The sequence below is a fragment of the Fukomys damarensis genome, unplaced genomic scaffold, assembly GCF_012274545.1.
Source record: "Fukomys damarensis isolate Sample0158 unplaced genomic scaffold, DMR_v1.0_HiC HiC_scaffold_25, whole genome shotgun sequence".
NCBI classification, from domain to species: domain Eukaryota; kingdom Metazoa; phylum Chordata; class Mammalia; order Rodentia; family Bathyergidae; genus Fukomys; species Fukomys damarensis.
In genome coordinates, this window is record NW_022900937.1 from 28,084,699 (window position 1) to 28,096,665 (window position 11,967).

Sequence of the window (11,967 nt, forward strand, 5' to 3'; positions counted from 1 at the left end):
TTTTTTTTTTTTTTTTTTTTTTTTTGGTACCGGGGATTGAACTCAGGTCCTTGTGAAAATGTGATTCTTAAAAATTGAAAGTATACTATAAGGAAAGAATAATGATCAGATATGATATGGACAATAACCAAACTAGTGACAAGTAGGTTAAGTAGAGAATATGTCTCAAGCTGTCCAGGAAAAATGGACTGGGATCCAGAAGAAGAGGAATAAGGGCAGGGTTAATAGAAAGCCAGAGTCTGCTGAGTGATAGGCAGCAGGTTTAAAACACGTTTTCATTGAGAGGTAGGCCTGTCTCCTCCCTTTGAATCAAGACCAGCCTTAAATTTGCTTATAGTCAGCTCAGTTCAGCGTAAAGGGACTCTGTGATTTCTGAAGCAGTCTTAAAAGTCGATGGGGTGTCTCCCTTCTTAAACATTCACTTTTGAAGCCCTGCAAATCCACGACAAAAGTTCAGTAAGCCTGAGGTTTCCACGTGAGAGGAAACCCCACACTGAGAGGTCACGAGTAGGTGCTCCAGCCAGAGGTCAGTCTTCAAATCCTCCAAACCGGGCGCATGAGAAAGGCTAATTCAGCTATTAGGCTTATAACAAATCACTCTAAAACCTAGCAGGACAAAAGCACCATCTGTTATGATCACAGATTTACAGGTCAGGACCACAGCTCTGGACTGCAGTGATCTGAAGTCCCTTTCACTCACGTGTGGAGGTGGCATTGGCTGTTGGTTGAGGGCCCCCATTCTTTCTCCAGGCTAATTAAGGCTTCCTGATAATATGGAGCAGGGTTTCATAGAAGAGTTTCCTGGGAGAGAATGTGAGGGGGAGAAAGGTGGAAGTCACATTGTCGTTTCTGAAATGGCTTCAAAAGTTATACAGTGTCCTTCAGCCATTTCTACTCAGTGAGCATGGCCACAAAGTGAAGAAGGCGGACAGATTCTGCCTCTTGATGGGGAGCCATGAGGTTCCAGAAGGGCATGTGGGAGTCTAGCCCTGGGGCTTTCATATGGCCCCAGTTCAGAGACATCATGACAAACGTCTGTAAATGTGTTTTAAGATGCTGAGTCTTACAGCAATGTACTAATCAGCAACAGGAACTAGAACATTGACTTGTGTTCTCTGAAAATTTGCATGTTGGGAGAGAGAAGCTCAATGACCCAGTATGTATTCAGATTTGGTGATCAGCTGGTTATCTCCAAGCTGAGGAGAGGCCTCTCAGAAACCAACCCCCTGCCAGCGCCTGGATTTGCACTTCCTGGCTGCAGCACTTTGAGAAAGTTAATTTCTGATTTTGTTTTTTGATACCAGGGATCAAACGCAGACCTTGCTCTTGCAAGGCAGGCGGTGGAATCACTGAGCTAAGTCCCCGGCCCACTTTCTGATTTTTAAGGCAATCTAACATTTGTCATGGAAGCCCTTGTAAATCTAAACATGCACAAAGAAATGCATGTGTTCTAAAAAAGTATTTTCAATAGAGGACTTTGAAAACAGCCAATTTTTATTCAAATGGAAATTAGTGAATGACAGATCTCTACCATGAAAGGAAGGGTTAACATGTAAAACCATTTTAATGTATTAATTTGTACTAACATGAAAAATTCAATTAATTAAGTAAAAGATACAAGTTACAAAGCATTACTTATAATGGAACATACATGTTTTTAATACTAATATATCTGTATGTGTATTTGTATGTAGATGTACTGAAGAAATTCTGAAGTACAGAATTCTGGTCCTGCAGTGAACTTAAATGAACTGGTCCCTAAGTGAAGTATTGTATGGAGAATGTACATCACAATATTCAGAACAAAGAAGTGGTCAGAGAGGGCTGGGGATCCAGCTCAGCAGTTCTACCACCTGCCTCACAAAAGCAAGGTCCTAAGTTCTATCCCCGGTACCCCCAAAAAATTGGTCAGAGGAAACTCGAACTTCTGATCACTTTGCTTTTATTCATATATCTCTTACATGCAGCACTGTAATACAGAAGATAATATAAAGCTACAGCGCTGCACTGTACAGTACAATCAACAAGGTCAGTCAGTAACAAAAGTTACAGCACTGTATAAATAAAGTGTACCATTTTTTAAAAAGAAAAGACTTAGAGGCTCTAGAAACAAGATGCATAGAACTGTACCAGCAAAAAAAGATGGGTTGTAAGTATGAGTAGTGGGTCATTAGTCTGAATAGTTGTTAAACAGGTAGGTTGTTACACGAGGAATACCCATGTACTCTCAAATAGGCACCTGCAGGTTGTACACAGTCATAAGTGTGCTGGTCTTTTGCTTTAAAGCTATATACTTCTATCTTGTTGAAATTTGCACAGTGGCTATACATTCCTGTACTGATAATGTAAAAAATTAAGTTGATTCCTTAACTCACTGTGTCTTAACCCATTATAATACCAATTTTCTGTTTGTCTATGCTGAACTTGCTCTAGGCCAAAATTGCTGCCCTGTGGTGAATCTGACCCAGGACCTGCTATATCCCTTTGCTGTAGGAGCAGCACTGGGTGCACCGTGAAAGCCTCTGTGAGAGTGAAAACACTGGGCCAGCAGAAAAACCATGGCAGTCTTCCGGGGCTGAGAGCGCGCAGGACGGAAACGTCTGTACTTCTGCTTGCAAAGGTAGGCTATGAGGTTGCCACGGCGGCTAGAATTTTGGATGGCTCCTAAAACAAAGGGAGGAGTTGAATAGTATTTAGAATTTAATTCTTTAAAATTGAAAAATAAAAAATGTACCAAGGACCTCCTGTGTGCCCCTACCTGTGCCACAAGATGCACACTGGAGCCCACGGAGCTGTGCAAAGGCGGAGTTATCAGTGATAACACTGATAACACTGATAACACAGTATCAGTGTAACTTCTCCAGTTTTACAAAAGTGGCCCTGAAGCAAGGGAAGTTCTCTCTGTCGTGGAAACTCTAAGCTTCTTTAATGAAGCACTGTATTCTCTTAGGTCAAGAGGAAAACACAACATAACTACCCCAACCCCACCATCTTCTCTGACATTGATCTCTCTTACTTTATTTTTTTTTTTATCTCTCTTTTTAAAAATGATGGGTATATGTATGCAAAATACAGCAATTACATTCAGCTTGGGGACTGGTTCATAAACAAATCTGGTCTTGATTGTTTTTCTTCCCCCTGCCTCCCCCCACTTCCACATCCCCTCCCGTCTCTGCAGAAGAGGTGGCCTGGGCCTCTCTTGTGTCCACGCATGACTAAGGAAGCAAGGGTGGAGTGGCTCCGAGTCCCCAGCACGCTCTCTGTCACCTGACATTTCCCTGGTCCTTCCTCCTGTCTCCACACTCAACAGCCAGCTCTGTCAGCACAGGGGCCAGGAGAGAAGGGCCAGGAGGGAGACGGTGGAGGGCATGATAGTGGTTCTCACCCCCAGCAGCTGGAGCAAAAGCCCAAGACATAGCAGCTTGCTTCAGGCCAAGGTGGGAAGGAGCCGGAGCAGGGCAGGAGAGCTGGGGGGGAATTAGGGTGAGCAGGGCCAGAGGTGCAGGGTCAGTGTAGTACACAGATTTTCTTATTTTCAGTATTCTTAATCATCTGGTGTCTGAGGCCCATGGACTGGGGAGAGACCACCTCTGCTGGGCCAGCTCATTCTTAGAGATAGCAGCAGACTTACCTGAGTGAGCACCTTTCATTTGCAAACTAAGCAGCCCAGGACCCAGGCTTTTAGACCCTCCTGTCTTGGCTCTAACCCTGCAGGAGGTGACAGATGTTCCTCTGCCCTGTTAGCCCCAGGGACAGTACCGGACAAAGTGGGATGGCCTCTGTATCCAGAGCCTGCTGGGTGAGTCAGAGGAGACAGACCCATGTTCCTCCACTGGTTTTGCACCTTCCCTTCACACAGGAACCACAGGCAAGTCTCTGGCCATGCTTTGCCTGGTTCCTTCCACCTCAGACTTACAGTGAGGCTCCTGCAAGTGGGCTCCGGGCATAGCATCTGTGAAAATGTCCCTAGAGAACTGAAGGTAAAAACTTCTTTATTCCTGAGAGTCATCTCCATGTCTTTACACCTTACCACAGCGGATTAAAACAAATCAAGGGTACAGTTCCGAGTAGCTGGTTGGGACAGGGAATAAATAGCAAGTGGTTTGAGACGCTTGCTGGGGTAGGCGAGGAGGGGCTGTGAGGCGTGGTCTGTAACATATCCACTCTGCCAAAGGGCACCCTGGCTAGCACTCAGAGCGCCAGGATCTCTCCCCCTCCCTTCCTCAAAATCAGCTCTGAACAGTTTCCCATCAGCCACTGAGAAGTTGGCAGGCACACTCTGAGGTTGCCGAACTTTCCAGGGAACTTGAAAAGTTTGGGAAAATGCTTCGGGGATTTAGCATAGGATGTGCAGGCAATCTTGGAATTCTGGAAACCCCATCCAAGTGCGCAGTGAAGAGAGGAGGTTACCTACTGAAACATACAGAGAAAGGATCAGAGACCCCTTCCAGCTGCAGTTTTCCTAGTTACACATCCAAAGTAGGATCTCCCAGTCCTAGGGAAGAGCTCTCTCCTTGTTTTCTTTCAGAACAACCACGCTTAGACTCTCTGGGTTCTGTAGAGCTTTTCCTGCCTGACCCTTAGTTTTGCCATCTCTATGAAGAGACAAAGAGACGGTTAAATGCATACAGCTCTACAACCACTCCCACTCTGCATTGTGGAAATTCCACAGAGAGACAGGCTCTGCCTTGAACAGGATGAAACAACTCCCTTTGGACCAAAGAGCTCTAAGTGGATCACCTGTATCACCTTGCTACATGCTGTGTAACCATTGTGTTTGTGCCCACACAGTCGAATACAAATGCACGTACACAGAGGAAAGAAAAAACTCGACTGATTTACTGATTCTGGTTTCTCCACATTGAATGCCAGTGTTTTAGACACCAGATAACTGGTATCCAGGGCCGTGGGCCATCTAGTGGCTCCCCAGACACAGATCAGACAGTCTCATTACCTGTGGGGCTTACCTGAGCCTTCGATAATGCAGGAAGCAGTCTAGTTCACCATGCAGAAGAGACCTGGAGCGCAGGATGTTCTAACTGACACAGGTGCAAACTGCACCTCAGAAGGAGTTGCTAAATGAAGAAAAGCTCCCTTCGCTCCTGTGTAAGGCACTTTCTTTTCTCCTAGCATCGACTCTTCAGCATCCAGGCAAAGTCACCCTTCATCATCACTTCAGGGGAGTTTTCTTTGTGCCCCAATGGGACAAATGCCTCAGGAGGACAATGAGGTGGTCTCAGAAGAGTGACGGCAATGACAGGCCAGAAAAAGGAATCCATCTGTGCAAGGTTCAGTCACTATCCTGCTCCTTACCTGCAGTGTGATCTCCATCCCTTTCCTCACCGCTCTGTGCCCAACCTGGTGATGGTAAGAACCCATCTCACACACCTGTGAGGTTCAGTGGACTGACACATGTGAAGTGTGTGCAGCCAGGCACCCCATGGGAGCCCAACAGATGTTGATGATTATGGTATTCCTGGACAAAGAGTCTCAAAAAAAGTTGACAAACTATTTCAAGAAGTCTAAATCTTGATTGTAAATAGTAAAACAAAATAAATGTAAAAAGCATAAGAAATCAGACACTAGTAACTCATTTTTAAATAATTCGTGGACCAACGGGAAAATAAAAAATGGAAGTAGCTTGATATTTACACATGACTTGATTGAAAAGTAAAACTGAGATGTAGTTAAAGCAGTATTTGGAAAATATGAGGCCAGGTGAATTAATTAGAGAACAAGAAAAGTTAAAAATAAGTAAGCCGCCATTGGAAAATAGCAGAACAATAGTACAGGAAAGCCAAAGTAGAATTAATAAAGTATTTTGAATCCTGTGGGATTCCAAATAGAGCCACCTTTAATCTGTGAACTGTGGTGAAGTTAAATTTGTATAATATCTGGCTTTTCCTAGTCAAGAATTTTTATTTTCATACTTCAATAGTTTTTTTTATTCACTTCTCTTGGTTGTACATGTCCTGTTATGATTTTCCTAAGTATTTTAAAATCACTTTTGTAGCAATAGGAAAGTGTGTTTTTCCTTAAAATTTCCATGGAATAGTTACCTTATTTGGAATGTATTAAGGCTTTTTGCTAGTTTTGAATCCAGCCAAGTAACACAATTTCTTATTCTTATATGTTAATTTAGTAATTGATAATTATAATTAAATGGTCTGTAAATATTATTTTTCTTTTGTAACACTGCATTTCTTACTCTTTGAGTTAGTGATTTACACTGAATGAACTGGTTACATAGCTTCACTTTATGATATGAGAATATTTGCTTACATTAGCTTACTAAAGAAGTGTGTGGGTGCGTGTGTGAAAGAGAGATCAGGAATGTCTTATGACACCATGCACTCAGACCCCTGTCCTTCTATAAGTAGTAAATAGTGAATTTCATTAACTGATAGGGAACTGTTATTCATGGCAAGGGTAGGAAGGGTGAAAGATAGATATTCACGATGCATTATGCTTGCGATTCAATGCTAAATTCAATTTTATGACTATGCATGTTTTATGTTTGTGAGATTAGCTAAGACTGGTGAGTGTGTATGTGTGAGCCCTGATCAAATTTTAGCATCAGGATATCATTAAATTGTCTGTGATGTTCTTTGCTATGTTCCAGGGAGTTAGTGTAACACAGGAGTTACTGTTTTAAAAAGCAACCTGGGCGGGAGTCTTGTATGGAACAAGATCTTGGCTATAGTTTTCCATTTCTTCAACATTGATAATTGTGTTGTTTTTATTGCTTTGGTTTCACTAAATCATCACCCATGCATTCTAGACTTTCAGATTTTGCCAAACAAGAATGCAACGTTCCTCCATTATTCTTAATCATTTTTATTATTAGTTTCTAATCTCCGTATTGGTCCTTTTTCATTTTTCTAGTTTTTTTAATTTGGAAAATGCCTGGTATAAAGCCTTATCATTTTATTCATTTTTTTTTCTGTAAAGAAACTCATCATTTCATTGTTTTAGCCTTTTGGTTACTTTTTAAAATTTCCATAGTTTTGCTGTTATCATTGCCAAAATACTATTTTTATGTATGTTGATAGTTTTTTCTTTATCTTTTTTAATTCTATGCTAATTCTTTTCATCTTCACCTTTTTTCTCTTACATGAAAGTGAGACTACTTATGACTACTAAGCAAACTTTCTACAAATTTTAAAAGGTAGGTACTCACTGTAATTTATTGGTAGGTATATTTTAATTTTCTCTTTAATGGAAAGCCCATTTAAAATCTTCTTCATACACTTTGTGTAAACGATCCCTTGGTGAACTTTCTAATTTCTTTACCTTGTAACAAAAGAATTAAATCTACATGATGTTTCATTTTTTATGCATCTTAAGATATTCTTAAGACTGTCACTTCTTGAATATTTGTTTTTAAGACTGTGTTCTTCCTTTTTATTGATACAAAGGTTCATAGGAATGTATATAAATATATATGATGCAAATATATGTGTCATGAACCAGTTAATTACCCTGAGTCCAAAATAGTTTGTTCGACCTTGAGAGCTTGCTTGGAGGATCTAGCAGGGGAGCACAGCTACTCCTATACCCTTGTCACAATTAACGGTTCCCCTCTATCGGGGGTGGTCATCCTCTTCAACAGAGGGTGCAGCTTCGGGAGGGACACACGTGGAGCTGTGAGGGAGGAAGGGGACACCTGCCTAGCCAGCCAGATCAGCCAGATCGTCCCTGATGATTGATGGGGTGACACATTTCACAGCCAGATCACCCTCATGTCTGAAAATATTTTATGTTAGAGCACAGCTCACACAGAAAATTGGCACAGTGGCACCCTTAGGACATGAACATCACCACTGGGAGCCTGAGGTCATTGATCCTTGGCCGTGGCTGACCCTGGCCCGCCAGGTCCACCACGGCCACCTGGATCAATGTGACAGCACTGCTGTGACAACTCCACCACTGTGGAAAGTGGGGGAAATGCAGACTGCAGTCCTTTTCCATGGTTCACCTAATCTGCTGACTTCAGAAAACAAACAAACAAGGGGCCGGGGATTTAGCTCAGCAGTTCGGTGGCCTGCCTTGCAAGCGCAAGGACCCAAGTTCAATCCCTGGTACCAAAAAAAAAAAAAAAAAAAAAAAAAAAAAAAAAAAAAAAAAAAAAAAAAAGAAAAAGAAAAAGAAAAAAAAAAGAAAACAAAACAAACAAACAAACAAGGATTTGTCTTTCTTTTAATTTGTCAATTTTTTCTTCATGCATTTTGAAGCAAGATTGTTGAAGGTCCAACAATCCATGATTCACACAGATTCCGTGATTCTTAAAGATTATAACATTTATTAATAGTGATACTCTTTTGCCTTGACTAGAAATCATCACTTCAAATGTCTCTTGCTTAAAGGTAATTTTGCTGTTTGGGCTTTTGAGCCATAATGATGTGCTTGGTAAAGACCAAGGTCAATTTAAATTTTGTCCTTTATATTCCATTCAGTTTCACTTACACCACTAGTATCCTGTACAGACAATTACCCAATTTATAGATGTATTTCTCTCATCTTCTTTGTAACTGTTTCCTTTGACTTATTTATGGGCTCCTATTTTCTATTTGATAATCATTCTCAGTATTTGTTTTTATGTCCGTACCTGTTCTTGTTTTGAGCTTTCTTTATTCTCTTTTCTTTTCTTTTCTTTTTGTAATAATGAGGCTCAATCCCAAGGGTGACCTACTACTGAGGTATATCCCCAGCCCTTTTTTTAAAATTAATTTATTTTAATTTGAGACAAGATCTTGTTAAGTTTCCCAGGCTGATTCTCAAACTTCATATCCTCCTGCTTCAGCCTCCCAAGTAGCTGAGTATTATTACTCTAGTATTTTAATACTTCTATATCCTGTTTAAAATTTTCCAGTAAAACCTCTTCAGCCATTGTATTAAATATCGATCTATAGAGGCAGCCATTATTCATAGCCTTTATTAAACAAGATAAAAATCCTCTGATTTGTTTTGTTTTTTTCCCTTCTCCAACATGATCTTCCTGCCCTATTAAAATCTAGATTGGTGCTAAAATATTTCAAGTATGCAAAAATAATCATGTTAATCATGAAGTTGTTGGGGTTTGTGTAGGTGGTTTTGTTTGTTATGGTTTTGTCCTGATTTTTTTCAACAACACTTCATGAATTCCTATTCTCTTCTGTCTTGAATGTATTTGTTTTGGAATTTAATTAATTAATTAATTAATTTTTTAAGAGAGAGTCTTGCTATGTAGCCCAGGATGGCCTCAAACTCAACAACCATTTTTTTTTTTTACAAAGAAAATAATTCATGGTCAAGTTTGGAGAGAGTTGTTATATTCCTTATATGGATGCACACTAGGTCAAAGCAACAGCTTCCATGTGCAGCTGTGAGGGGCTGGGCTGTCTGGCATGGCTTGCACTGCCAACATGTGGGGCCAGACCTTGGTTTTTGTGCTCACGGCTTTTTGTCTTCTTTGAGCACAGCTCTTTACTCAGGGAGAGGGAAGCAAGTGGTCATTCTTTCCTTTAAAACTCTGACATAAATTGTGTTCTACATGCTCATTAAAATATTGCCCCAGCATGGTGGAACACACCTGTAATCCCAGCACTCAGGAGGCTGAGGCAGGAGGATCATGACGTTTTTGAGGCCAGCCAAGAAAAGAAAACAAAAGAAAAGAAACATGTATTAAGAATCTGACATTCATGGACATCTCTTCCCAATGAGTCAGTTTATCCCAAATTAGCTTTCTCTCTCTCTCTCTCTCTCTCTCTCTCTAAAAAAATATCTCACACACACACACACACACACACACACACACATACTTTATGACAATCTACAAAGCAAAATGAACTTACTTTTTTGCAAACCTGAAAATGAAGATTTATATCCCCCAAAATGCCTCAAGCTGGGCATGGTGGAAATCACCTGCAATCCCAGTGCTCTGGAATGCCAAGCAAAGACTATGGCAAAAACAAAAACAAAAACAAAAAAAAAACTAACAGTAGCCCTCTTAGGTAGATATTATTCCCTTTATTTAAAATGAGGAAACTACGGCCTATAAAGACAAAGTGACTTGCTCAGAGCTATGTAGACAGTTAGAGTGGAGCCAGGATTGAAAGCCAGGCCTGTCTCCTTCCCAGAACTCTTGGGCACAGCTTCATTGCCTCACTACAGGCAGGGACCAGTTCACTGTGGGGGCCACTCCTTTCCAAGCCCTGGATGCCCAGAGCAGGAACTGGGTCCTGCCAGCTCCTTCACACAGGGTCTGTGCTAGTTCTGCCCACACTGGATCCAGGGCTGACTCCTGCTGCCAGGATGACCCTGGAACAGAAGTCTGTTGGGGGGCAGGCTGGCCTGCCAGGGGCCCGAGAGCCCCAATATTGCATCCATTCAGCTGCTGTGCTCTTCCTCTTGAAGCAACAGCCCTTTCACCTCTGGACATTTTTCCAAACTTGGGGCCCTAATCCATCCAATCCTGACTCTTATTCTCTTTTTATCTAGATGATTTCACCCAGGATATTAATTATAAAAATCGCCACACCCCATTTTAAATGACAGTAGAGTTATTTTGAGAATATTGGCTCAGCCTCAAAAAAAAAATTGTCTTTTTAATACAAGTGAATCATTCTAGACCAAATCTCTGGAGGCTACACACATTGACATACAACTCTCTCATTCCTGAGATAGTAAAAGCCAACTTCTTAGATGTGAGAGGTAAGCATCAAAAGAAATTTGGGGACTTGGAGACTCGTGTGTGACTGGAATCATGATTGACTTACAATACGCAGAATTTCTCTCATGTCCATGGTGCACCAGGCAAGAAGGATCCTGAGAAAGGCCACACTGATTATCTCAAGGAGTTCCTGGTCTACCTACCAGAGGAGCCAGACCAACAAGAGCTACTGACGCAGGCCAGACTGCCCAACTACACCGAGATAACATCCATTCTTCCACCTAGGGGCAGCTGGAAGTTGGGGGAGTAAACCAAGGAGACTCCCAGGAGAAATGAATGTAGAATCTGAATTTTAATAGACAAGTTAGAAGGGACCAGACCAAGAGAGGAGAGAAATTCCAAAGAGAGAACTGAACTTGTGTTTTAGAACTACAAAAAGCTGTCATTATTGACCTCATTGCCTTTCTTCCAGTCTGATTTATAAGCAATGCTTGCCTGATGCAGCCCTTGGGATGGCTGAATGCGCCTTCTTTATTGCATAGCTGTTAAGGTCTTCTTGTCTAGGAAGAGGGCCATGAATGGGGGTGAGAGAGAGGAGTACAAGGACCAACTTCTCATGATGAATGCAATCACTCTGTTCCAAACATGTCCCGATAAAAATAAAAATTTAACAAGTCTCCTTGTTTATGTGTTGTCTCCTTAAGAGTTTGTGTATTGTCCTTTTTTCTGCATCCTAAATGGAATCTACTCAGAGACTGACCTCCTCCCTTTATCCCCAATCTACTCCCTTCCATACTCTTTTGTCACTCAGACTCAAAGCCACATCTTCATTACCTCCTTTCCCCTCTCCTTCTTCTTGCTTTGTCCTCTCCAAGGCACCAATTTTTAGAGTACTTTAGTTGTACCTCTGTGAAGTTCCCTTTCTATCCTTAAATTTACTAAAATTGTCTCTCCTGTCCCAGCCCTGGGCACAAGCCTAAACCTGTCAGAAGGGCCTCACTTGTCATTGCAGGCTCTTCCCTGGCTCCAGGTCTCCATGCTTGTCCTCCAACTATCCCCGGACAGGCCCGATGATCTCCTCTCCCGTCCTTACACTGCTGGTGGCGCTCGAGCCCCTTCAGTGCAACAGGGAGATCTACATCCTAGTGAGATGGGAGTCCTGGTTAGTGATGTTCCAGGCACAGAAAATGGGAAAGGTGATGTTCCGAACTTTGCTAATGTGCTTGTTCTTTGGCTTCACTATATCCCAGGGATTGTGTTGTGTGTGATGTGTGTGTGTGTATGTGTGTGTGTGTGTGTGTGTGTGTGTGTGTGTG

The 11,967-nt window shown here is 41.8% G+C and overlaps 1 long non-coding RNA gene across 2 annotated transcripts in view; it reads left to right on the top strand.

The window, feature by feature from the left end:
• The first annotated feature begins 2,453 nt into the window (after window positions 1-2,453).
• LOC109118198 overlaps window positions 2,454-11,967 on the top strand; it is a 26,670-nt gene continuing 17,156 nt past the window's right edge. For both annotated transcript variants that reach the window (XR_002025517.2, XR_002025516.2), the window contains exons 1-3: window positions 2,454-2,620; window positions 5,131-5,367; window positions 7,122-7,168. This is a non-coding gene — a long non-coding RNA (uncharacterized LOC109118198). The remainder of the gene's footprint in view (window positions 2,621-5,130; window positions 5,368-7,121; window positions 7,169-11,967) is intronic.